This window comes from Mastigoproctus giganteus, chromosome 9 (assembly GCF_048544385.1).
Source record: "Mastigoproctus giganteus isolate SK-2022 chromosome 9, ASM4854438v1, whole genome shotgun sequence".
Taxonomy (NCBI): Eukaryota; Metazoa; Arthropoda; class Arachnida; order Uropygi; family Thelyphonidae; genus Mastigoproctus; species Mastigoproctus giganteus.
This window is the reverse complement of record NC_143583.1, coordinates 233,465,631-233,489,951: the sequence shown is the minus strand read 5'-3', so window position 1 is coordinate 233,489,951 and position 24,321 is coordinate 233,465,631. Positions and strand designations below refer to the sequence as shown.

Genomic DNA, 24,321 nt, shown 5'->3' with positions numbered 1-24,321 from the left:
CGATGGATAGAAAAACGCCATCCACATTTCTTTAAGATATTTTGAAACTTTTTGAAACTTAAATGTGAATCTTAATATATGAATCTGAAATTTGGAAAAAATTCAGATTCACAAATTTAATATTCATAGTATTTACAAACCAATCTTACCGAAAACCAGATAACAGATAAATTTTTATAATTTTTTTTTTTTATCAAATGCTCATGAGTTGATACAAACTGTAGGATCAGAGGTAACCAGAAGGTAAGGTAAGCCATCGAGTCAGTTTATGAACCTTCTCTTGCTGTTTCAGCAGGAGACGAACCCTGCATGCAGCTAGAACTTACTTCTAAAAACTAGGACGAAACAGAATTCGCAGTGAAGAGCAAGAGCCACGTCTTGTTTAAAGAAATGATGATTGTAGGAAGGAGTTGGCTGTCGTATTATTCGAAAATTATCGTGTGAAACGGAATTTCAGTACCACAGTTTTAGCAACGCCAAGGATCAGTTTCTTGACGATAAAACTGGACGTATGGTGTAAGGACTGGTTCCACGAATTTTGTTGTATAGAACTTTTGACGAAAACAGACAGCACAGTGTGCCATTTGCACTGATGATGAGACTTGAATAAAGGGTAGCGTTGCACTGAAACCTCCTACCTCAGAATTAATACCCCTATTTTCTTTTCCAACGCCTTATATAATTTTCACATATATTTATATCTAAATACTCCCATAACCGTGTATATCCTTGTATCCGGTGCCACTGTCCTCTCGCTTGTGTGTGTTTTCCTCCGGCATGTCGCCCGTCTTGGTTTTTGCGAACATATCAATTGCATGGAAATAAAACTTCCATAAGATGTTCACTGAATTAATGAAACGAAGTAAAACTTTCTGTATAGCCATTATCGAATAAAAATCATAAAAATAACATTGATTATTTCAGATGAAATACCAATTCATCCTAGCAATCATGCAACATCCCCTGATAGTGCAGTTAGGATGACCCGCTCCCCAGAGACCTTGTACAAAGTCCCAAAATATTTTTAGAGCACGTGTGGAACAAACAGCTTCGGTTCTTTCAGCATTACCAGCCAAACTTTGATCTGAGTTAAACATTTGCCCTAACGTAATAGCATTGTGCAAATCGAGGGATTAACGATGTTCCTGGAAATTAAAAGAAAAAAAAAAGTTTAATTTGAAACTTCTTTTTATAAACAATAATAATGCCCCCAGAATTATTCCAAATAATAAATCCGGAGAGCATATTGCGAATAAATTATCTCAGTCCTGTTAGTTCTTGTTCCAATTACACAAACATATTTGTTGTGTAATTCCAAAAAGCTGAACGTAAAATTTTTCTTTCTTTCTTGGCCACCATTTGCTTTTCATGAGTTCATTTAATTTCAGTGTTTGTAAGTGTAAACCGCAGAGGGTGGTGGCAGGAGTTGCGGCGTTCACCTCTTGTCTTATTTGGGCCAGAGATTAATGGAGATATTACATATTCCTAATTGAATATCTTGATGTAGATCGTTTTAAATTAAAATAATTTTTCATTTTTACGAAAGATTTCCGAAAGAAAGGTTGGTTTAAAAAAAAAAATTATTCCGTTGGAAAAAAAGTCTCGTTTTAATAATGTATTTCCTACTGCTCTAAAGACGGCAATTAAAAGTAAATAATAGTCATATAATTTAAGTAACGAAAAGTAGAATTAGAGAGCAGTATTAACTCCACTCATAGTTATAGTATTCATATTGTATTTTTTGGAGTGTTTCAACCCACTCTAAATTGAGACCTGAATTGAGACCTGAATTTAAATCGCCAAGCTCAAGAGGTCAACTGGCGTGGATGATTCTGCAATAGTCAGAAAATAGAAAAACTAAGTCACTAAATCGACATATACATACCGGTCGATATATACACTAAGTGATCACTGAATTATGACCACCCCTATGAAAACTGAATGCGACCCGTTGACCACGTGAGGTACAAGAGTGCGCAGTTAGTCGACCTACGTAGCATAGATAAGGTGTCAGTGGTTCAGTAGGTAGTAAAATTCCGAGCATGATGGGTAAAAGGAAGGATTTATCGGACTTTGATAAAGCACATATTGTGGGAGCTCAACGAGTTGGTGCCTCGATTTCCCAAACGGCTGAACTGGTGGGGTCTTCGAGAGCCGCCGTAGTTAAAGTGTACCAGGACTATCGTCAAAATGGTCAAATAACGACCCGACGGCAAATCTGCAAATGTCAGCGAAAGGTTGATGTTAGAGGTGAGGGCCGGATCCGACGACTCGTACAGGCGCAGCACTTTTGAAGAGTTGACTACCCAATACAACATGGGCCAACCCAGAACAATATCTGGCATGACCATGCGTCGCACGCTCCCACGTATGGGCTATACCAACAGACGACCCCTACGGCATTCTCTCCTAACCAAGGTTCATCGGCGTGAAAGACACGCCTGGTGCAAAGAAAATTAAAGTTGGACGCTAGAAGACTGGAAAGTGTGCTGGTCGGATGAGTCACGTTATTTACTCCACACCGTGGATGGGCGTGTAGGGATTTGGCGTCAACAACGTGAGGCCCTTCATGATACCATTGATACCATCATGCATGGTATCAATACTGCAGGCCGGTGGAGGCGGTTGTATGGTATAAGGCATGTTTTACTGGCAGGAACTTGGACTCCTGGTGCACGTGGAACAACGTACCAGTGGTCTCCGCTATCATCAACTGCTTGCTGACTGTGTACACCCCGCCATGTTACACTTTTTTCGGAATGGCGATGGTGTCTTCCAAGATGACAATGAGCCGAGCCATCGGGCACTTGTTGTGCAGGAATGGTTTATGGAACACAGTTCTGACTTCCAACATATCGATTGGCCTCCGAACTCCTGATATCAATCACATAGAGAACTTGTGAGACACTGATTGATGTCACATGGCACGAACACGTGAAGCTGTTACTTAAGGAAAGCTCTATTTCTTAAAAAGGTATTCGTAGTGTGCCTAATAAACTTAAAATAACTCTTAACGCGGGCGCGCGCGCGCGCACACACACACACACACACACACACACACACACACACACACTGAAATAAGAGAAGTTTAGCAGAAGGGCAAGCCAAATAAGATGCTAATAGAACTAAAAGCAGTAATATATGTATAGAGGCCCCGAGTGCCAAGCGATCTTTCTAGTGCGATTTTCCTAGGGCGAGTACTAGTGCTTTAATAATCCCTCCACCGCTCGCAACGTTACTGCTTCCCTCGCTGAGCAACTTCACTGCTTCACCGCTGGCAACGTTACTGCTATCGCTAGCAACGTACTGCTCTCCTCTTCTGCTGATCGCTTGGTCACTGGTTGGCACCGCTCCTTCCTCCACGTGGCGGGGTCGGTAACCTAGGAGAAGGAATTCCTTCTTCCAGGGCTAAAAGGAGCAGCGATTGATTGCGATGCATATACATTGCTAGAGTCCACGGGCTCCAGACCTGTCTACTCTGATTCAGATCATGACTTGAATCGTCCGAAGAGACTACGGACAGAAAAACAAACAACAGACATGCCAGCATTTCTCATAATGCATTCCCTATCCACACAACCTGTTGGCAAGCTATCGCCTTTTCTAATACAGAAATGTTTAGTATCGGTCGTTGGATCTCCCAAAATGGTTAAACGACTCCAATCTGGAGACCTTCTAATTGAAGCTTCTAAGCCAAGTCGCTCAGAAAAATTGTTAAAATTAACAACTTTTAACAATATTCCTGTGTCAGTAACAGCCCATAACACCCTGAACACCTCTAAAGGAGTTATCAACGAATGGGACTTACTAAATGTGTCTGAGGAAGAGATCATTCAAGAGCTTAGTGAACAAAAAGTGACTCATGCACGGAGAATTACCAACTAGGTCCATTATTTTGACATTCAGTACTCCGAATCTCCCATCTTCTGTAAAAGCAGGTTACTTATACTGCAAGATTCGACCTTACATCCCGAATCCCATTCGCTGCTTTAAGTGCCAGAAGTACGACCATTCTCAGAGGGCTGTGTTCCCTATTTCTGAAACGTGTGACCTTTGGAAAACAGGGAAAAAAAATCCAGAAGTATAAAGTGAAGCGTAAAGTCACATACCCCGAAGCAAGAAAGCAAATAATGCTAACCATGCCTAGCCGACCATATGCATCGGTCACCAAAAATAGCCGCTCAGCTGCAACCCAAACAAATATCTCCATCGAACCGAATATTTCCTTTGTCACCTGTGTCAAAACTGTGCTAACTTACAATAAGAAAACTACAGTCAATGAGACCAGCACCACCCCAATCAGCATCCCAACTGATCATCTCAACCTTGCCTGAAACAACAAAATAAGCTACTATTGAAAACCAGAAGAAAGTGAAACCACGCATTAGCAATATGGAAATGGAGGTTCAGTCAGAGGACGAAGACACAGTATTAGAGTTACATGCTAATGACCCCCATGGATACAGGACGCCCAAACTTTCAAAGAAATGAAAAATCAAAACTAAGCAGACAGAAACCTTCTATGAAAAAAAACAGTCAGATCAATCTTCCTCAAATAAATCCAACAAATTAATAAATTCTTTCAATGGAACTGTAAAGGATTACGCAGTAATATAGATGACTTGAATGATTTACTCATACAAACTAAAGCAATAGGTGTATGTTTACAGGAAACCTTTTTATCACCACAAATTTCTCTGAAAATTAAAAATTATACTATGTTCAGGCGAGACAGGGATTCTGACACTCCTGCTCGTGATGGGGGTGGCTATTTTTATCAAAACTAACATACCGTCAAGACATCTCCAACTACAAACCTCTTTAGAAGTTGTAGCGGTTCGGATAGCAATGGGAATATCGTTAACACTTGCATCCATTTATATCCCATTGAATTATCCTTGCTCCCAGACTGAACTTGACAATCTTATCACAAACTGCCACCTCCAGTCTGTTTACTCGGCGATTTCAACGGTCACCATCCGTTGTGGGGATCTTCCACCATGGATAGGAGAGGCCAATTAATAGAAATATTCCTGGATAACCATAACCGGACTCTGTTAAATTCTGGCTCTCCAACTCATATCCAACTACCTACAGGTACTACATCAGCCATAGACTTATCCGTATGTTCAGCATCTCTTTTTCCAAGCATGGAATTGTTAGTGCTAAATGATCCATTCCACAGTGACCATTTTCCTATCATCAGTTCAATTCCAACACAGACAGTGTCATGTCCTTTAGGACATGACACTGTCTGTGTTGGCCGTACACTGTCTGTGTAAAGGCCGTACTTCTTGGAAATTTCATAAAGCAGACTGGAAAAATTATTCAACTTGTGTCCTACTTGCCAAACATATTGATGACGTAAATGATCACATTACAAGCCATATATTATCTGCAGCAGAAATTTCCATCCCAAAATCTGATCAGCTTAAGCATGTACACCAAAATCTGATCAGCTTAAGCATGTACACCAAAATCTGATCAGCTTAAGCATGTACACCAAAATCTGATCAGCTTAAGCATGTACACCAAAATCTGATCAGCTTAAGCATGTACACCAAAATCTGATCAGCTTAAGCATGTACACCAAAATGAGTGGTGGAATGAAGAATGCTCCAAAGCGAAACGAGAAAAAAACAGTTCCTGAAACAGTTTCGCAAATTTCCAACTACCGCCAACCTAATTATGTACAAAAAACTCAGAGCCAAAGCAAGACAAATTAGGAAGACAGCAAAACGTGACTCCTGGATTAAATTCGCCTCAGCTATTAACAAAAATACTGACCCTCGAATCATTTGGAAAACAATTCAAGCTCTCAATGGGAAATTTCTACCGCTGCAATCCCCGATAATACAATGCAATGGGCAGGACTTATCCTCTCCTACTGACATTGCGAATGCTTTAGCCGAATCTTTTTATAACATTTCTGCCTGTTCCTCTTATGTGATCTCCTTTCAACGCAGTAAAACTGATTCAGAACGTCATAAGTTTAATTTCGCAACGAGACTTTCACTTCCGTATAACCAGCTGTTTACTCTATCTGAACTGAGAGAATCTTTGAGCAAATCTCCGAACGGCGCAGCAGGACCAGACAGCATTCACTACAGTATGCTGAAGCATCTGTGTGAAGCCGATCTCGGCATACTATTACTTTTTTATAACCGGATCTTCTCAGAAAATACGTATCCTCTGTCATGGTGTCATTCCTATATTTGTGCTATTCCAAAACCAAGCAAAGATCCTTCTCTAGTTGAGAATTACAGACCAATATCACTGACAAACTGTTTGGGCAAAATCTTTGAAAGAATGGTACATAAGAGGCTCACTTGGATTCTAGACTCGGAAAATCTCCTTTCTGATCACTAATATGGCTTCCGTAAAAACAGGTCCACCTAAGATGTACTTGTAAAAATTTGAATACAACATTCGTAATGCCTTCGTCAGAATGCAACATCTAGTGATAGTCAACCTGGATATTCATAAAGCATTTGACACCACATGGCGTCATGGTATTATTAAAGACATGCATCAGTTGGGGCTGAGAGGACATCTCCCATTAATAATTCAGAACTTTTTAAAATTGCGTACATTTCAGATCCGATATAAAAGCAGGCTGTCAATATCTCACATTCAAGAAGAGGGTTTCCCACAGGGTTCCATATTGAGCCCAACCCTATTTGCAATTAGGATCAACAATATTTTGGAAGAACTTCCAAAAACGATTGAAGTATTCATGTATGATGACGATCTCACCATATCCTGTCAATCGCAAAGCATGAATACTATCGAAAGACAGCTACAAATTGCTTTAACGAGAATTCATTCGAGGATTCAGATGATAACGAGGATATCATCTGGCTGAACACAAAACCACTACCACTCATTTCTGCAAACTTTGGTCACTTTATCCTGATACAGAGCTAAAGATAAATAACGTGCCAGTTCCTCTTGGTCACACTGTCCGTTTCCTTGGCCTGATACAAGACAGGCAAATGAACTTTCAAGCACATGTGGCCTATCTTCGAACCATCTGCTTGAAGAAATTAAACATCCTACGGTGTGTGTCATCCATGTCATGGGGCGCTGATCGTCATACCCTCATCTATCTTTATAGAGCTCTCATCAGTTCTCGCTTGGACTGTGCTCTCCAGTATAGGATTCAGCGAGGAAAAGTACTTTAGAACGACTAAACACCATCCAGCACTGTGCTTTGAGAGTCGCTCTAGGCGAATTCAGAACCTCCCCGGTTCAGATCCTTTACATCGAAGCTCATGGACCTCCCTTACACCTTCGCAGAAAAACATTACTTCTGATGTATGCTGCAAAAATCCGTAGTCTGCCCTCTCATCCTTGTTGGAGATGTCTCTACAATACTGAATGTGAGTCATTTTACATCAGTAAACCTAATGAAAACCGACCTTCTCCACTTAGATTTAAAGAACTGTCTCAATCATGGAATATAGAAATCAGCAATATATTTCAGGACAAAACACCACCAGATCCATTCTGGAAAAATATCTGTGCAATATATGATGACTACTTTGAACTGTAGGGAAAGAACACGCTGCCTCCTTCCAATATCGCACAGTTACATGCAACTTTCACTTTTTCTAATTCAAACGAATGTGAAATCTATACAGATGGATCAAAAACCGAGACCCAAGTAGGTGCTGCTGCAATCTTCCCGTCATTTAGCACTTCTGTTTCATTGCCAATAGAATGCAGTATCTTCACTGCTGAGCTCTATTCTATAAACTTAGCTCTGGATCACATTATTGAACATCTAATTCCGTCCGCTTTAATATACACTGACTCATTCAGTGCTGTCTCTGCCACAAATACTAATACCAACTCCTCTCACCCTGTAATAAAACAGATTCATTCTAAGTTACTTGCCTGTAAGGAATTGAACCAAACTGTGACATTCTGCTGGATCCCAGGACATCCTGGAATAGCTGGCAATGAAAGAGCAGATCATGCAGCCATTCAACCAGAAACCACTATTTCGCAGACTTTTCAAGTTCCATATACAGATTACAAACACATTATCCGTAAAGCTGGTCATTAATTTGGAAAGGTTATCCAGGAAATAAACTCTACCAAATAAAACCGGAACCAAAGCTGTGGCCCTCCAGCCTCCGAAAAAACAGGCGAGATGAAATAATTTTAGGAAGGCTAAGAATTGGGCATACTCACCTGTATCTATTAACTAATGACAGCGCTCCCCAAATGTACATCATGTCAAGTACAACTGATCATTCGCCATTTGTTAGTGGACTGTCCCCACTTTCAAAATATCCGCTTAAGCACCTTTAAATTAATAGCTAATACGCAGTCATCAATAAATTTATTACAGATTCTGGGGATTCTAATGAAAAAGAACTATTTACTTTCCTAAATAGTATAGGAATATATATAATAAAATATAGTTATCACAATGAAGCTAATATTTCATATTCACCATTAGAAAGACGCAATATGGCCCTAGCATTGTTTCTATACAATATATGTATAGAAACAACTGAGAGGTGGGGTTAAGGATTAAGGGAGTCTCAGAAGGAATATATAAATGTGTACCTGCTAATAATCAGGAACATATTTACTGCAAATTCGTCGCTCATACTGCCATCCATATCAGTTTTTGTAGTACAGTATTTTCTTCTCTTTTCCTTTATTATATAACTGTTTTTCTTTAGCAGTTCGGCTTTGCACCGTGAGTGCTCTTATCTGCTGTGTTTTCAGTTCTTCCTGCATAACGGCCACTGTTATTCCTGCCTATGGCAACAGCGTGCTGAATATTTTATCCGTCAGATGCAGTGATTTGCTTAACGTTTGAAGTGCACTGATTCTGCGACCATTGGCGTTCGACACACAATGGACGCTCTGTTTTCATTTATATTTTGTTTTTTTATATTGCTCAAGTTGTTGTGACTGGTTTTTAGTATGGTCAATGCGATATTTCGCGACATTCGTCTCTGGCGTTACTCAAGCGATACTGTCTAAATTTATTTATAATTGGATTAAATTTAACTTCACATATTGGCAGTTTATTTAATATATTCTAAATTATTATCAGGCACGTATTTTTTGTGTAATATTCTTAATGGGGAAACCGAATTCTTAATTTGATTTCTCCTAATCTCTTGATTGTTTCAAAGTATATTATCGGTGTTTTCAAAGTGAGAGTGCTGAAGGACGCGGTAATCTAAAACACCAAATATTTCATAATGAAGGATGTTACACGCTACACTGCATTGTAAGAACATAATTTAGACAATTTAATTAATTTATAACTTTACAGTAAACGCTAACGCTTTTAGTAATGCTCATCTGTGGATAAATAACTTAAAAAAAAATAAGTATTTAGAAACATAATACAAAATCCTCCTGGTGCAACTTGCTGGGTACAAATAGGCTGAAGAGAAAGATTGCACAAGGAAGAAGGTGCCCCGACGCAAAGAGTTCAAGATATCAGAGGCCGTGTTCTTGATTGGATGCTGTGAGAAGTCCCTAGGAATCAAGCTTTTCTGCGAGCCACGCCGAAGAGGGCGGAGAGATTGGGCCACGTGACTCTTCTTCCTAATTGTGATGTTATAGTTGTTGACTTGTTTCTCTCTGGCCATCACATGATATCGTTTCATTTTCCGGCTTAGAAGATTAATCATTTTATTCAATACTACGATATCAGATAGCTAGGTGTCCATTGCAGCATCTATCGTGGTCACTACTGGAGACGTTATCCAGGAAGGAGCGATGATAACCCTGCTGATGTTTCAATTTACTGTTTTTCTATAATTCTTTTGGATATGAATACCTAAAGAAATAGCGTGCAGCATTCAGCAACTTGGGATCAGAGAGATAAAGAAAGGGTGGTCCTCTGAAATAGTATGATATGCAACATCACTTCGGACGATATTACCACGTTTTGTGAACTGATTGTGCTCATTGATACAATTTTGGGGCATCCGAAGCATTTATGCTATGTAAATCTTTTCTGCAATTACACCCATATCTGATATGTAGATGAGTGGGGAGGGAAAGAGGTATTGGTATGGTTATTTCTGGCGCAAGGGCTACTTAGGCCATATTGCGCCTATAAACGAGATGAGGATTTCACGGTGTCTGTAAAAACAGTTAGAAACAATTATATAGATTTATTCGTTTTAAGAAGCGGAAAAATTCCGGGAGATTTGCATCATTACCTATGAGCTGTTGGAGTGTCAAAGGCTGTTGAAGATTACTGAATGAAGCTTTTCGGGCATCAGTGTATAAGGTACATTCAATGAGTATGTGCTTTATTGTGAGTTGCGGTGCATACACTGCGGAGGATCGTTTCCTGTAAGAAGAAAAATATGGGTGAGCTGACTGTGCCCGATCTGGGCTCTAGCGAGGATCACTTCTTCCTTTCTGTTTACACAAAAACTGGAAACCCATAACTGTGGTTCAGGTTTTATTTCACGGAGCTTGTTATTCAGTTGAGATTGCCATAGAAGTGTCCATTGTTCCTTACATGTATTTCTTATATGGGATCTATAGTCCATATATGGAACATAGTAATCTGGCGATGCTATGTTGGATGAATGTTTGGCTGCATAGTCTGCTTTTTCATTCCCTGATATCCCAGTGTGACCTGGGATCCAGCAAAAGATGACAACTTGTTGGTGATCATGGATATGCATCAGTTGGGATTTTATAGATTTTATTAAGGGATGCGTTGTTGAGGAGGAATTTTGCAAGGCTAAGATTGAACTCTGTGAGTCACTATATATTACACTTTTTTGGATGGACAGTTGGAGAATGTTTTCTAAGGCATGCTTGATAGCACATAATTCAGCTGTATAACTGCCGCATTCGGTGGGAAGTGAAACAGAGATAGTGTTAAAGGGAAAGACAGCTGCAGCACCGAGACTTTACTACCAGACTTTGATCCATCAGTGTATACGCGCGTAAAATTTGGGTAATTTTGTGTGTGATCAGCATGCAGTTGCTGCATATTGGTATTTGCAAGCGAATGTTTTCCCCAGTTTAAGAAATAGCTGTCACAGGATGCTTTAATAAAAGACCATGGAGGATCTGAACTGTTCAGATCATGGAGGATTTTGTCCAGATGTATATTCCAAGTTTGTGATAATTCCTGTAATCTGATGCCATCAGGTCGAACTGCTCTAGGTTTATTTCTATAGTACATTGGGAACTGTGGATTGTTAAGTATTGGCCAATTGGGGTGAGAAGGCAGACTTTGAATTTTGGCTGCATAGTTCAGAAGTAACATCTTTCTCCTGAGGCTGAGCGGAGGTTCATGGGCTTCGATATAAAGACTTTGCACTGGCGATGTTCTATAAGCGCCTACAGCAATTCTGAGGGCAGAATGTTGAATAGGGGCAAGACGTGCGAGGGAAAGAGGAGTGAAGTATTTACTTCCATTAAATCGAACGTGTTCATTATTTTAATTTTGCCAGTTTACTCTCCTATTCCACGATGGAAAAGTAATATGATATATATTTTTAATTTTTTAAATTAATTTAATTTAATTTTGTTTAATTTATTTAATTTTTTTAAAAAAATTAGTTATCCACAGAACGAGGGACGCTTGGATTATTGTAATGGAAAGTTATTAAATAATTAGTGTCTAAATTAGGTTCGCATAACGCAGGTAGTGTACTTCATTATCAAATTATTGAATTTTGTTGTATTGGCCTACCCAAGTTGTCTGTTATATCTGAAATCTATATAGGTAGGCTACTGTATAGATTGCTCGAGAGTATTTTAACACAGCGTTGCTATGCGAGGTTCCACCCATTGCTTTCCACAAAACAAATATGGTTATGAAAAAACTGTAAATAATTCAGTGCGTGTGCCATTTCGTAAGCAAATATTCAGGCCGATCAATTTTCCTCTTTTCGACCACTCTGAATACCGATTTCATTTTATAGAAAATGATGACTAGCTCTTGGATATTCCTGACTTTAAAAAATGCAGATTATGTTTAACCTGCCTAAAAATATAAAAACTGAAAGAATCTGCACAGAAGGCTTTGACAAATGCTTACCTCGCGTGCCTTTGATTGTTAACCAAATTGGCTCAATGTGCATTCGAAATCTTTTTCTTCGTTGGTTTTAGCCCTATCTTATAAGATAGTGCGTAGCACACGCTTCTTGATTAGACCGGGGTTCGAGCCAGTGACCACCAAATACGGAGGACGCGGAAAGGTAAGGGAATGACCACCGCATATCCCCGGAGCAATATGGCCTTAGTTGCTAATGCTCCTAAAAACCAAACAACAACAACTGTGGGGTAGTAGTAGTGACATCTCCAGTAATACTTATCGATATTAGAATCAAATTCTTTTTTGCTGTATCAACCGATGCAGAGATTTTAACTTGGTTCACCATTTGTTGATTCAGTTTACTTGGAAAAAAGGAAAATTTGAAGCAAACACAGAAAAAAAGACAAAAACAAATGAGGACATTAAAACTTTTGGATGAGACACATACACATAGCATACACGTTTTGCAGAAGCATCACATTAATTTCAGTATTTGGATTAAAAATATTCGATATCTGTGGAAATAACTTTAACCGTTGTTTGTTTAGCCAACAAGTGGCTAACCACTCAATAATTGGATTGTGTTTCGTTGTTGTTGGGGAGCATTAGCGACTAAAGCCATACATATTACTCTGTGTATGTTGTCTGTAAATTGCGTGTGCTCTGTCTGTGGCCGATTTTCCGATTGCTGAAAAAAAAATCCGAGTTTCTGGGAGGAAAAAAACATGCTACTCTCATCTGAGACCGATTAACTCGGCCATGTTGTGAAAAAGGCCCGTAAAAATTCCTCACGTCATCGACGGGACTCGAACTCAGGTCTTTTCCAGCACCCGGTGTGGAGAGGATAGCGATTCTTCCACTATGCTACCCACGAGGGCATGCGTTTCGTCGTCTTAAGTTACTCTTCCCTAAAATGAAGAGACTCTAACCCCCAAGCCCATCCGGTAGATTGTCTCAGCCATATAATGAGTAGTATAGTATAATGCAGTGATTTTCAACCGGGGTGCCGCAACAACATTTCAGGGGTGCCACGTAATTTGGGTTTAAATTACTTAAACTTATTATTATTTTTTTAATTTATATGTTTATTTCATTATAAAAAGGTGTACGGTATCTTTTTAATTTTGTTGTGATCTATAATTGATGTTTATTTAGTACCTCTGTGTAAAGAATAAAATTATATACTGTATATATATAATTTGTATTAGGAAATGTAATTTTTATAATTATATTATTGTAATAAATGTCATATAATATATATATATATATTATACAGAGGTACTACAGAGGTACACAGAGGTACTAAATAAACATCAATTATAGATCACAACAAAATTAAAAAGATACCGTACACCTTTTTATAATGAAATAAACATATAAATTAAAAAAATAATAATAAGTTTAAGTAATTTAAACCCAAATTACGTGGCACCCCTGAAATGTTGTTGCGGCACCCCGGTTGAAAATCACTGCATTATACTATACTACCCATTATATGGCTGAGACAATCTACCGGATGGGCTTGGGTGTATATATATATATATATATATATATATATATATATATATATATATATATATATATATATATATATATATATATATATATATATACACACACACACACACACACACACACACACACACACACAGAATCTGATCTAACAGGCAGAAAATTGAGTAGGGGGTGCCGCAAAATAAAATAAATTACTTAGGGGTGCCGTTATTAAAAAAAGGTCGAAACCCAGTGGTATAATGTTTTGCATGCTGCCTTTCACTCTTAATTTTGACTTATTGCAAGTTTTATAGTTTTATTTAATTTTGCTTAGCCATTTTCACACTAAACATGAAAAATCGAACACTTCCAAATAATCGACACGAAACGCGAAATTGTAATTTCATTCAATGATTCTGCATTTTTTTGTACGCTATAAGAGCCTAGGATGGTAAATTTCGAAATGCTGCAGAATACATACCGACTGTGTGTACACTAAAAATGTGCAACTTGACACAGAGTTATAAATTTATAGTCAGATTATATCTTCTGAAAAAACTTATGTGAGCAATTGAAACCTTGATAAATTTCGCTTAACTATACTTTGAAGCAGCCCATACAATCTAACACTAAGCAAAAAAATGTGATTCAAAACGTGAAACTTTTACAACTTCGAGAAGCAGAATGACGAAATTCCACAATCACAACAACACTCAATGACTTTTATCAGAGTGCTGATTTTAGTGACTATTTTGGGAAACTCAACCTGAATGGATATCAGTACGTATTTTGTGCACATTCGAAACTCAAGAACATTCAACGAGTTTTTTTCTGAAACCTCTATTTCTGATTAGTATCACTAAGGCTGATTAGTATCTGATTAGTATCTGATTAGTATCACTAAATGATTCAAGAAAGAGGACTTTTCTGCATCACAAAAAAAAAAAAAAAATAATAATAATAAAATGAATAAATAAAATAAAATAAAATATTTTATTTTATTATCAAAGCTTTTCAATATCAATTTTTCTTTCATTTTTAACGTAATTGATTTTTAAATATAATTTTTTTATTTCTAATATTTTACATACCATTCTAATATTTAGTTTTTATTTTCATAAGGTCAAAGTTTTTGATTCCTGCTTATTTATCAGGGCCCACACGATGTAAAAAATAATCCCCGCGATAGATCGCGGCCGCATTAGACGCTGTTTTGGTCCCCCAGAACTATATAATCTAACTATTCAGTTAGATAGTTCTTAGGGATCAAGCGCATCTTATATTGGTAAATTGGGAACTGACTATTCAGTTTCGAATTTACCAATATAAGATGCGCTTCTACTCACCAGGGGCTTTCAATGGATTAATATTCAAATGCAATGAAAAAATAATTTTATGCACATATGTTTCTGCTAATATCCAGCATTATTCAATTACGATTAAATACAACTCAGGTACCATTAACTTTTTTTCGTATGATTGAAAATACTAATAAGCCAAACTATCTTAAATAGTTCTCACTTTTTTTCCATTCTACAGTAAACAAAGTCCTCTGTATATGCATATCAAATTAAACAATTACCTGATTTATTCCAATCCTAACTACAGCAATTCACAGCGATAAAAGAATGAATACTTAAAATTCGCGTCTTTAAATAGTAAACTGCCCTCTTTAATCAGAAGTACTATTTTTCAATTTTAATTATTTTGAACTTCAGCCATTAATGTTTATTAACGAAATGAAATGCGAACTTGACAATAATAGAAGTGAAAATAATTGAGGCTTTTTATTAATATGTAAAGTTAAAGGTTAAGATATGACAGTTATGTTATCATGCATTTCAATTTAGTATAATAAAAATTAATGTTAAAATTAAATGTTGTCATTCCAACATGAAACAAAATGTTTATGCTATTCCCACTGCTAAAGGAACTATCCAATTCTCCTCTGAATTAAACCAGGCTCCGTGCCCTTCCCACACTGAGAGTTAACTTCTGTCGACAACTCGTTCCCCACTTCAAGACATCCAATCTTCTGTTATTTCCTGGGATTTTGTGTCCACTAGTTTTTATCTCTCTCTCTCTCTACACACACACACACACACACACACACACACACACATCAGATCTTTCCTTAAACTACAAAATTTGATAACTAGGTATCTGTGTTTAGTTGTAAAAAATTTGTAGACCACAAGCCATTCTTTATGTGTATCGATTTGCCTTCATCACTAATCTGGTTGCCATTCTTGGAACCCTCTACGAAAGTTTTTTTTTTTTTTTTTTTTTTTCGGTGCTGTCTCTAGACTTGGATACAATATTCCAAATGCGCTCTAATCATTTCTTGTATATAGGGATAATGACTTCTTTTTCCCTACTAGCAAAGACCGGGAAAATCATGGGCACTACACCCTGCACCATATTAGCCACTTGTTTACGTGGAAAATTTCATTTCAGATTGAATAATCGTTTCAGTTCCTTTCCCCCTACCTTATACCTGACTAGAGCTTTTTTTTTTCCAAATGTATAACCTTGTATTTAGACGCATTAAACCTTATAGTTGCCAATTTTTGGAACATATATGCAACTGATTCAACTCCTCCTGAAGCTCCGTGGCTTGGGATCTACGTATAGAATGTTAAAATTGATAACATCCAACTATTTAATGACTACATCATAGTAATTAACCAGATTGGTCAGGCATGACCTCCCTTTAATGAACACATATTGGGATCTATTCAAGATACCATCCTTGTCAAAATGGTCCTGAATGGCATACTTAACCGCAGATTCCGTGATCTATTTTATCACAGAAGTCAAACTCGCCTGTCTATGGTTACCAAAGTCCTCTTTAGCACAGCCGTTGTGGACTGGGGAGATATTAACATTTCTCTAGTCGAAGGGTATCTTTCTAATGACGCTGTTATTAACATTCTCAAATTTGATACTCTCGGATGCAGCCCTTTTAAGTATAACTCAATATATGCCATTACCCTGCAGCCTTGCTCTCCTTTAACTTCAATACCTTTTCTAACGAACGCATCTTAGAGATGCGTTGGTTAGAAAAGGTATTGAAGTTAAAGGAGAGTCATTATACAAATATCATATACAGTATTTTACAGCAATCTGGATCCTTAATATTCCCCAGAAATTCAAGCTTGCTTTAGACTGTAAATAAGATTGAGAATTAACTGTTCAACTCGTCTACTATTTCTTCTGAGCTTTCTTTGGACCAATTAAATAATTAACATGTTCATTGCTTCTTGAACGCAATTTTCGGCTTCGTATTTTAATCCAGGAGGGGGAACCACCCAACTTTTAAAACTTTTTATTCCAATTTCACAGAAGTAAAAACGGATTTTTTTTGTCAAGCATTTTCACTGGGGGGCTGATTAATTCAGACGTAGTGTTAAGAAAGCCCAAAAATGTTTCTGCCCTTTACAGTCCAGATTGACTCAATCCAGTGGTTTTCAATTCTTGGTCGAAACCGGGTCGAAAAAGCCGGCAGCGAAAGTCATTAAGGACCACTGAAACCAATTAAGAGACATAATGGTATTCACATAAGAAAAGAATTCCATCTCACCACTATCAGATCACTCTTTGTTGTTGCTTATTCGCAATCAGCTTTCTCCCATCTTACCGTCAGTATGTGTTACATATGCTCTTTGCTCATACAATTTTCGTGATTGCCTGCAACTCTCCCGTGATTGTTGCCTGGCTCAAACTCTTAACCTCACCTGTAAATCATTTTGGCATCATACTTTTCCAATTGCTCAGATCTCCAGATCCGTATGCAGTACTCAAGATGTGGCCTGACCATTGCCTTATACAGTGGGATAATCGCCTCCTTATCCCTGCTTCCAAAATTTCTGTATATCATGGACAAAATTCCATGAGCTGTCCTGGCAGTCTGTCTGCACTGCTTAGAGAACTTACCTTGGCTACGATTAAACTTTTGGCTTCGATGATAAATCTCTTGAATATTTCCCATAATATGTTAATATCCGACGTCATACTGCGGACTCTCCCAGTTATTCAAGCTCAAGAATCATCTCATTCTATCGTAGTCTCCTCTCTTGAAGCTGAAGCCAGCCTTAACCTTTGACCACATAAGTATCTGTAGAAGATAAAGCCCATTTTATGGTATTGTGGTCAGTGCCTGCTATTGTCTCTCAAAGTTTCTGATTTGTTTAGGTTCCTTAATTAATAAGAATCACATCTATAAAAATTAACCGGTTTGTTCAAAAAAAAAACCGCTGTCTATAGTGATAGCTGAATGAATTAGAATCCATTCAGCCAGCCTAAAGATAATTTTGTTGTATTCCTCAGAGCCACTCCGACTTTAACATTTCCTATTTTGTATTACGCAATTAGTCGAGTGCTCCAACGAGAGGGGAGACAAGCATGTGATTGAGTAACCGTTGTTCATGCCGCGTTGCTACTTAATACGGTGATGTTCATATATATTTTTCTCTCTCTCGTCCCGGAATATAAAAAAGTAAGTTTAAACTGTTTAAATTTAACTCCCTATCTCTTATAAACATTCAATACTGTATTCTCCAGAATGAGATTTCTCACCTTGTTTCTCTTGAGTAGCACCATGTCTCATTTTTAGCGTCATGATCTTACTTAGGAGGGGAGGTTGTTTTCAGATATCTTGGATAAAATGATGCAAAGGTGGTATTAGCACTGTGTTTTGTAGATTGTTTACTTATATATAAAGAGTTAGGATCCTCCATTTAATAAACATATGTTAAAAACAGGTTCGCTCGGTGTTGAACTTACTTAGATGAAATTCGTTAGAAATTACTTTCACTGAAGTGGAAAGCGATATATACTTTTGGATCATATAGGCCGATTTAGACCTACTTACTGACTTATTAAAAATATTCAGCATAAACAATAGTGTTTCAAGGACAAATAAGTTTGTAAAATTGAAAGTGAAGCAAAATTTGCGAAATTAAGTTTTTAATAGTCAAAGTTTACAAATGATACGAAGATTGGCAAGGTGTTTAATGACAAATCAGGGTATGCTACGGCAACAAGACCTACAAAGTTAGCCAGATGGGCTGACAGTGAAATTTAACGTTGAGAAATGCAAGGTACTGTTTATGGGAAGCAGTAATCTTGAACACCTTAAGCAGATCACCTCAAAGGTACCTAGTCACTAGACGCTACAATTTGCAGAACTGAAGCCTCTCTTGGTAAGAGAAACCCTCACCAATCGCATTGCCCTTCTCTGTACTCGTTCTAACAGCTCTACACCCTTCCTAAAATGAGATTTCCAGATCTGTATGCAGTACTCAAGATATGGCCTGACCATTGCCTTATTCAATGGGATAATCGCTCCCTATCCCTGCTTCCAAAATCCCATGCCTTGGCTCCGAGAAGTTATTTGACTGCACAATTGCGCCCAGGACGTTTTTGATTTCCACTACCAACTGTGTATTTGTACACAGTTGGTATGTTACTCTGGGGTTACAGCTGCAGTAGTTTCCACTTGTTAAAGTTAAAGTTGCCACTTCTCAACATATCTGGCCAACTTTTCTAGATCCTGTTGCAATATCATACTGTCTTTACCAACTCTGCCCACTTTCGTACCGTCTGCAAATTTGGACATTAAATACTTTCCCATATTGGGAAAGTATTTAATGTCCAAATTTAATGTCCATTGATAAATACATAAAACAAGAGGACTCCACTAATAACATTAGTCCACGAAGAGCAGTGTGTATTGATTATCACTCTCTCTTTTCTCGTCTAACCATCCCTTTATCCATATCGGTAACTTTCCCTTAATGCCGCACTGCTCCAATTTGTACAGCAGCCTTTTACGTGGAACTGTATCAAAAGCTTTCCTGAAATCAAGTACAGTACAGCGTCAGTTATCCAGAATAATTGATGCCAGATCTCTTCCGCATAGCCAAATTTTCCAGATAATCGAATCGGAAAATTTTCCGGATACGGTAAGATTAAATTTAATTTAATCGTTAGGTAAGATTAAATAAATTTAATCTTACCTTTTGATTACATTAAATAAGATTAGTTAAATTAAAAAATATATAAACCAATCTCGGAAAACAGAGACATCCATCCAGGCATTTTTATGATTTTTATACAAAACAGGAAAATTTGAAAGATTTTTAAATGCTCTGGGTTTTTTTCTACTTACCGATAACGAGCACGGTCAGCCTGTTAGTCCCAATGGCATTTGCACACATAACAATGTAACTCGCTCTTTTCTCATCTTAAAACTTGGTGCAGGCAATTCTCTTTTAGTGGCTTGGGAATATTTTCCATAATAAGCCCGTCTCATCAACATTATAAACGCATTCTTTCTCATAATTTACTATAACTGAAGCAAACTTACTTAGGACACCACTGCCGATTCGTCTGCAGAAAGTTTCTCGCCTTGAATATCTAGTACACGTATACCGTGTCTCAGTTTCAAGTTTTTCAGCCAACCTGTGCTTGCCTTAAAATCTTCATTACCTCTTAATTTTCGATTAAAATCCAATGCTTTACCACACAACATTGTGCCAGACACTAGTTCACCTAAACTTCGCTCTAAAGAAAAAAAAATAATAATAACAAAGTGAGTGCGCTCTCTAAAGCGGCATTTTCAGGTTTGACATCGTCTTTTTCCTGCTAGATCCTCCTTCACTATTCATAATCAACACGAATTCTATTATAGCATTGGAATTTTTCTTGATGTAAATTTCTGAAGTCACTCTTTGGAGATTGTTCCTAAATTTTCACTTTTTCTAATTCTCTTAATAATTTCCGTTATTTGTTGCAATGTTAAAACTACATACAAGTTTTCTTTTAGTTCACATTTTACCGTAAGAAATTGAGAAAAATAATATATCGCACAGTTTCGGGCCACTATTATTGTTGCCGAAACTACTGTAATCTGAAATTCACTCATGGTTTCTGAGAAAACCCAGAAGTCTCTGTGATATTTTTCTGAAGTACATTTCTGAAGGTCCCATAGAATTCTAGAGGTCACAATCATAAAGCAATAAAAAGAATTTGCAGTTTTCTGTTTATTGTGCTTTTTGTTTGGACAATCTGTTATAAACGGGTAGTAAACTCGAGCTTTCGCTTATTATAATCAAAAATTCAATTTGTAAACGTGATCACTATAACCGGAGCTTACTGTATTACCGTTTTAATAAAAAAAAAGAAGAAGAAAAAAAAAAAAAAGAAAGATCAGAATTTCAAATTATTCCGGATAACCGACGTTCTACTGTATATCCAAATAAATTGTCATATGGCAAATGAAATTTGAGTTTTTCCACATAAAAACGTTTTTGCTGTTGAGCGGTTAGGTATTAGAAATAATTCACACCATATTCGTGTAATAATCAACATTTGACCTAGGTATCTAGCATATCTGTATGTCAAACAGTACACTGATTTAAATAATGTATATTCCTAGTTTATGCAAAACATAAATTTTTTAATGTATCCTAAATCAAATTGGTCAAAAATACTGAAAAATCAGCGATTTGTACAATCGCCAGGTTAAAACTGATTACGTCTCCTTGCAAAACACTCTCTCTCTCTCTTTCTTCTTCAGGTTCCATACTCAATTTCAATGTTGGAGACCAGCATATCCAGCCAACTCTGTCTCTTTCTTTGTAAAAGAGTTTTTGTGTCGTAAGACCCCGTGTCCGTAAAAATTGATGTTATCAAACCACATTTATCTGTCTGTCTTTTTTTGCCTTAAAGGAAAGACTTCCCTTGCAGGATTAATCTCTGCAGGTGGACCTCTTATAAAAGGCGCGAGGGAGGCAGTTTTTATCTTTTCGATTGTAGTTAGTAGTGTCCTTGCCCTCTTAAGGACTTGTTCATTGGTAACCCAATCTGTCCACGGAATTTTGAGCATTCACATCTCGAAGGTTTCCAGTTTCCTGATTTCTGCCTTCCGCATTACCCAGATCTGACATCCATATAGTAGTGTGCTATATGTGTAGCATTTGGCCATTCGATATCTTTTCTGGAAATCGAGTTTCGTGTCACAGAGGAAGTTCTTAATATTCTTAATTACCTATTTGGCCATACCAACTCCACATGTTCGATGGGGGAGTTGCCACAGCGTATTTTGATTCCAGGCAAAGTGTTTTTGCTTATGACCATAGTTTTTTTTTTTTTTTTTGTATTAATTGTTAAGCCTATCTGTTCTTGGCTGTTACCTCTATGTTGAGGAGTGTTTGTAGCTTTTCCTCTGATGTTGCAATGAGGGCAATATCATCTGCGTATCGCACATTACTGATAACTGAACCATTAACGATAATTCCTTATTTAGAATCTTGTATTAGATCTATAATGGTTTCATCATAGAGATTGTACAGCATAGGAGACAAAACACATCCATGCCTTACTCCTTTCTGGATTTGTACCCCGTCTGCGTTTTCTCTCTCTTCAGTGATTGCTGGTTCTTGCTTAGTATAGTAACCGTTCATTGGGATTGATGCTTAGATTGTTTAAGAGCTGGACGAGGAGTTCAACCTCTTCAAAACAACAAAATGAAATGGTTGTTGGCACCCAGGTCCAACTCTCAATAAGGGTTGGACCTGAGTGCCAGCGTAAGATTACATCTTATGTTGAAATACTGTACATATCACAGTGTGAAATAATTAGTTTGAATCTGTCTAAATTTACTTATCGTATTCACGGAAGGGAAAAATAGATTCAAAGCAAAAATTTACAGCCAAAGCTACCAGAATATCGAAATTTCTCCATGAGAAGGTTTTTTCATCGACAAATCCATATGTATAATTAGAAAACTGTCGATGAATGAGAAAGAAATTAACATTTTTTATGAGAAACATTTTTCTCTGCTATTAGCAGGGTGGGGATGCTTAATGAGAATGGAGGGCATAATTTTCCCGTAGCAATCAACATTTTAAACAGATCGTAAACGAAAATTTATACACGAAGTGCTAATGCCGCGGAAACTTTATTAGACCATTAATATACTGTATATTGAACTCTAAATTCAAGAGCAACTAACAAAGCAGGTACGGAAGGAGCACCAAATAATACAGGTTATGATGCAGACTTTCCTATTACTGAAAAATACGGCCGCCTCCGTAGCCAGGTGGGTAGGAGCAACGGTGCGTAGCACACGCTTCTTGATTAGACCGGGGTTCGAGCCTGTGACCACCAAATAAGGAGGATGTGGAAAGGTCAGGGAATGACCACCGCATATCCCCGGAGCAGTATGGCCTTAGTTGCTAATGCTCCTAAAAACCAAATAAACAAACAAACAACTGAAAAATATTGCTGCTCCTTGGATCTGCGTAGGTTTACGTATACTTTGCGTAGGTTTACCCACAGTCTACATGTACGATGGAACACCCCGCTGAGCTCCTAAGAATCACTTGATGAATCCTCCGCGGTATGTGTGAGAGGCACTCAATTTCCAGACAATACTTATGGAGCAATTGGCCTTAGTCGCTGATACTGCAAGAACCCTACAACAACAACAATAATGTGTGAAAGTATGCAGTTTACTTCCGCAATTTATATCAAAGCCACAGCTGTAGTAACCGTTATACTACATTTAAATGATTTCAGTGAAAGTTTATCTTCCAAACGGAAAAAAAAAAAAAAATTACTACTTGATTTTCTGCGTTTTCACCATGCGTTTTACAACACGAAAATATAGAAAGTTTTGTAAATACTAAATCATCGTCCCCTGAAGAGTTTCATGCCTTCTAACTAGAATACTGGTAATAACTTAATCAACACTAACATATCTAAACGTCACTCTAATTTTTCTGGCAATGGCCACCGGTAAAAGGTGGCTCAATAAAGTAAGTAGTCCCTCGCAGCCACTGGAAAAATCTCTGGCACAATGACAGCATCCTATATTCCAGAGAAACAGCTATCTTCAGCCAAACAAGGCATCACGCATAGAAAGATTCATAGATGCTACTTTATCTAGAGGCGTACTTTACCAGGAACAGTACATTTTCTTCAAATCTTGATCCCACTAACTGTGGATCGACGAAACTGCGTCTTAAAACTGAGTCTGCTCCTGCGAATAACTTCCCTGTTTGAAAGTTTCTCCAGGATGAAACGCCTAAATGCTATAAACCCCTTCTGCCTCATTTTATTATTTAGCCTTAGCTTCTACACCCTAGATACATTGCTTTCACTTCATGCACGACAGTATTTCCTGTTCAGTAGAACGAATACTCAGTGATCCCACTGAAAAAAAAACCAACATATCTCAAAGATTTCAGCCTCATTTCAACTGCTTTCACCTTCCCCAACACAGAAAAGTAACACCTTCCATCATTTAGTCAAAAACGCATGCCTCAGAAACCGAAACTGTTGCACTTGGTAGTGATAAATACGGCAATTTTAATAAACTTCTTCATGGCACATGAAGAAGTTTGCTTAATTCAATGCCTCATGTGGTCTTTCGTCAAAAGGATCCAGATCCCAATAGTATTTCTCCACTTGTTCTAAAAACCTGTGCTCTTGAACTTACTCCTGTTCTGTGCCGCCTTTTTCACTTTCTTATTCCAAAGGTGTTTTTGCTTCTGCTTGGAAATTTGCTCATATCCAGCCAGTTCCTAAAAAGTGTGACAAATCCCTTCCATCCAATTATCGTCCTATTACAATTACTTCTACTCTTTCTAAAGTAATGGAGAAATCAATTAACCGCCAACTCTTAAACTACCTAGAAACCTTCCGTCTGATCAACGATCGCCAGTATGAATTCCGTCAGTGTCGATCCACTGGTGATATTCTGGCTTATG

The 24,321-nt window shown here is 37.6% G+C and overlaps 1 protein-coding gene across 1 annotated transcript in view; it reads right to left on the bottom strand.

The window, feature by feature from the left end:
- The window catches only part of LOC150081176 (uncharacterized), a 140,883-nt gene that overhangs the window by 52,680 nt on the left and 63,882 nt on the right, over positions 1 to 24,321 (bottom strand). The gene's annotated exons all lie outside the window — the stretch shown is intronic.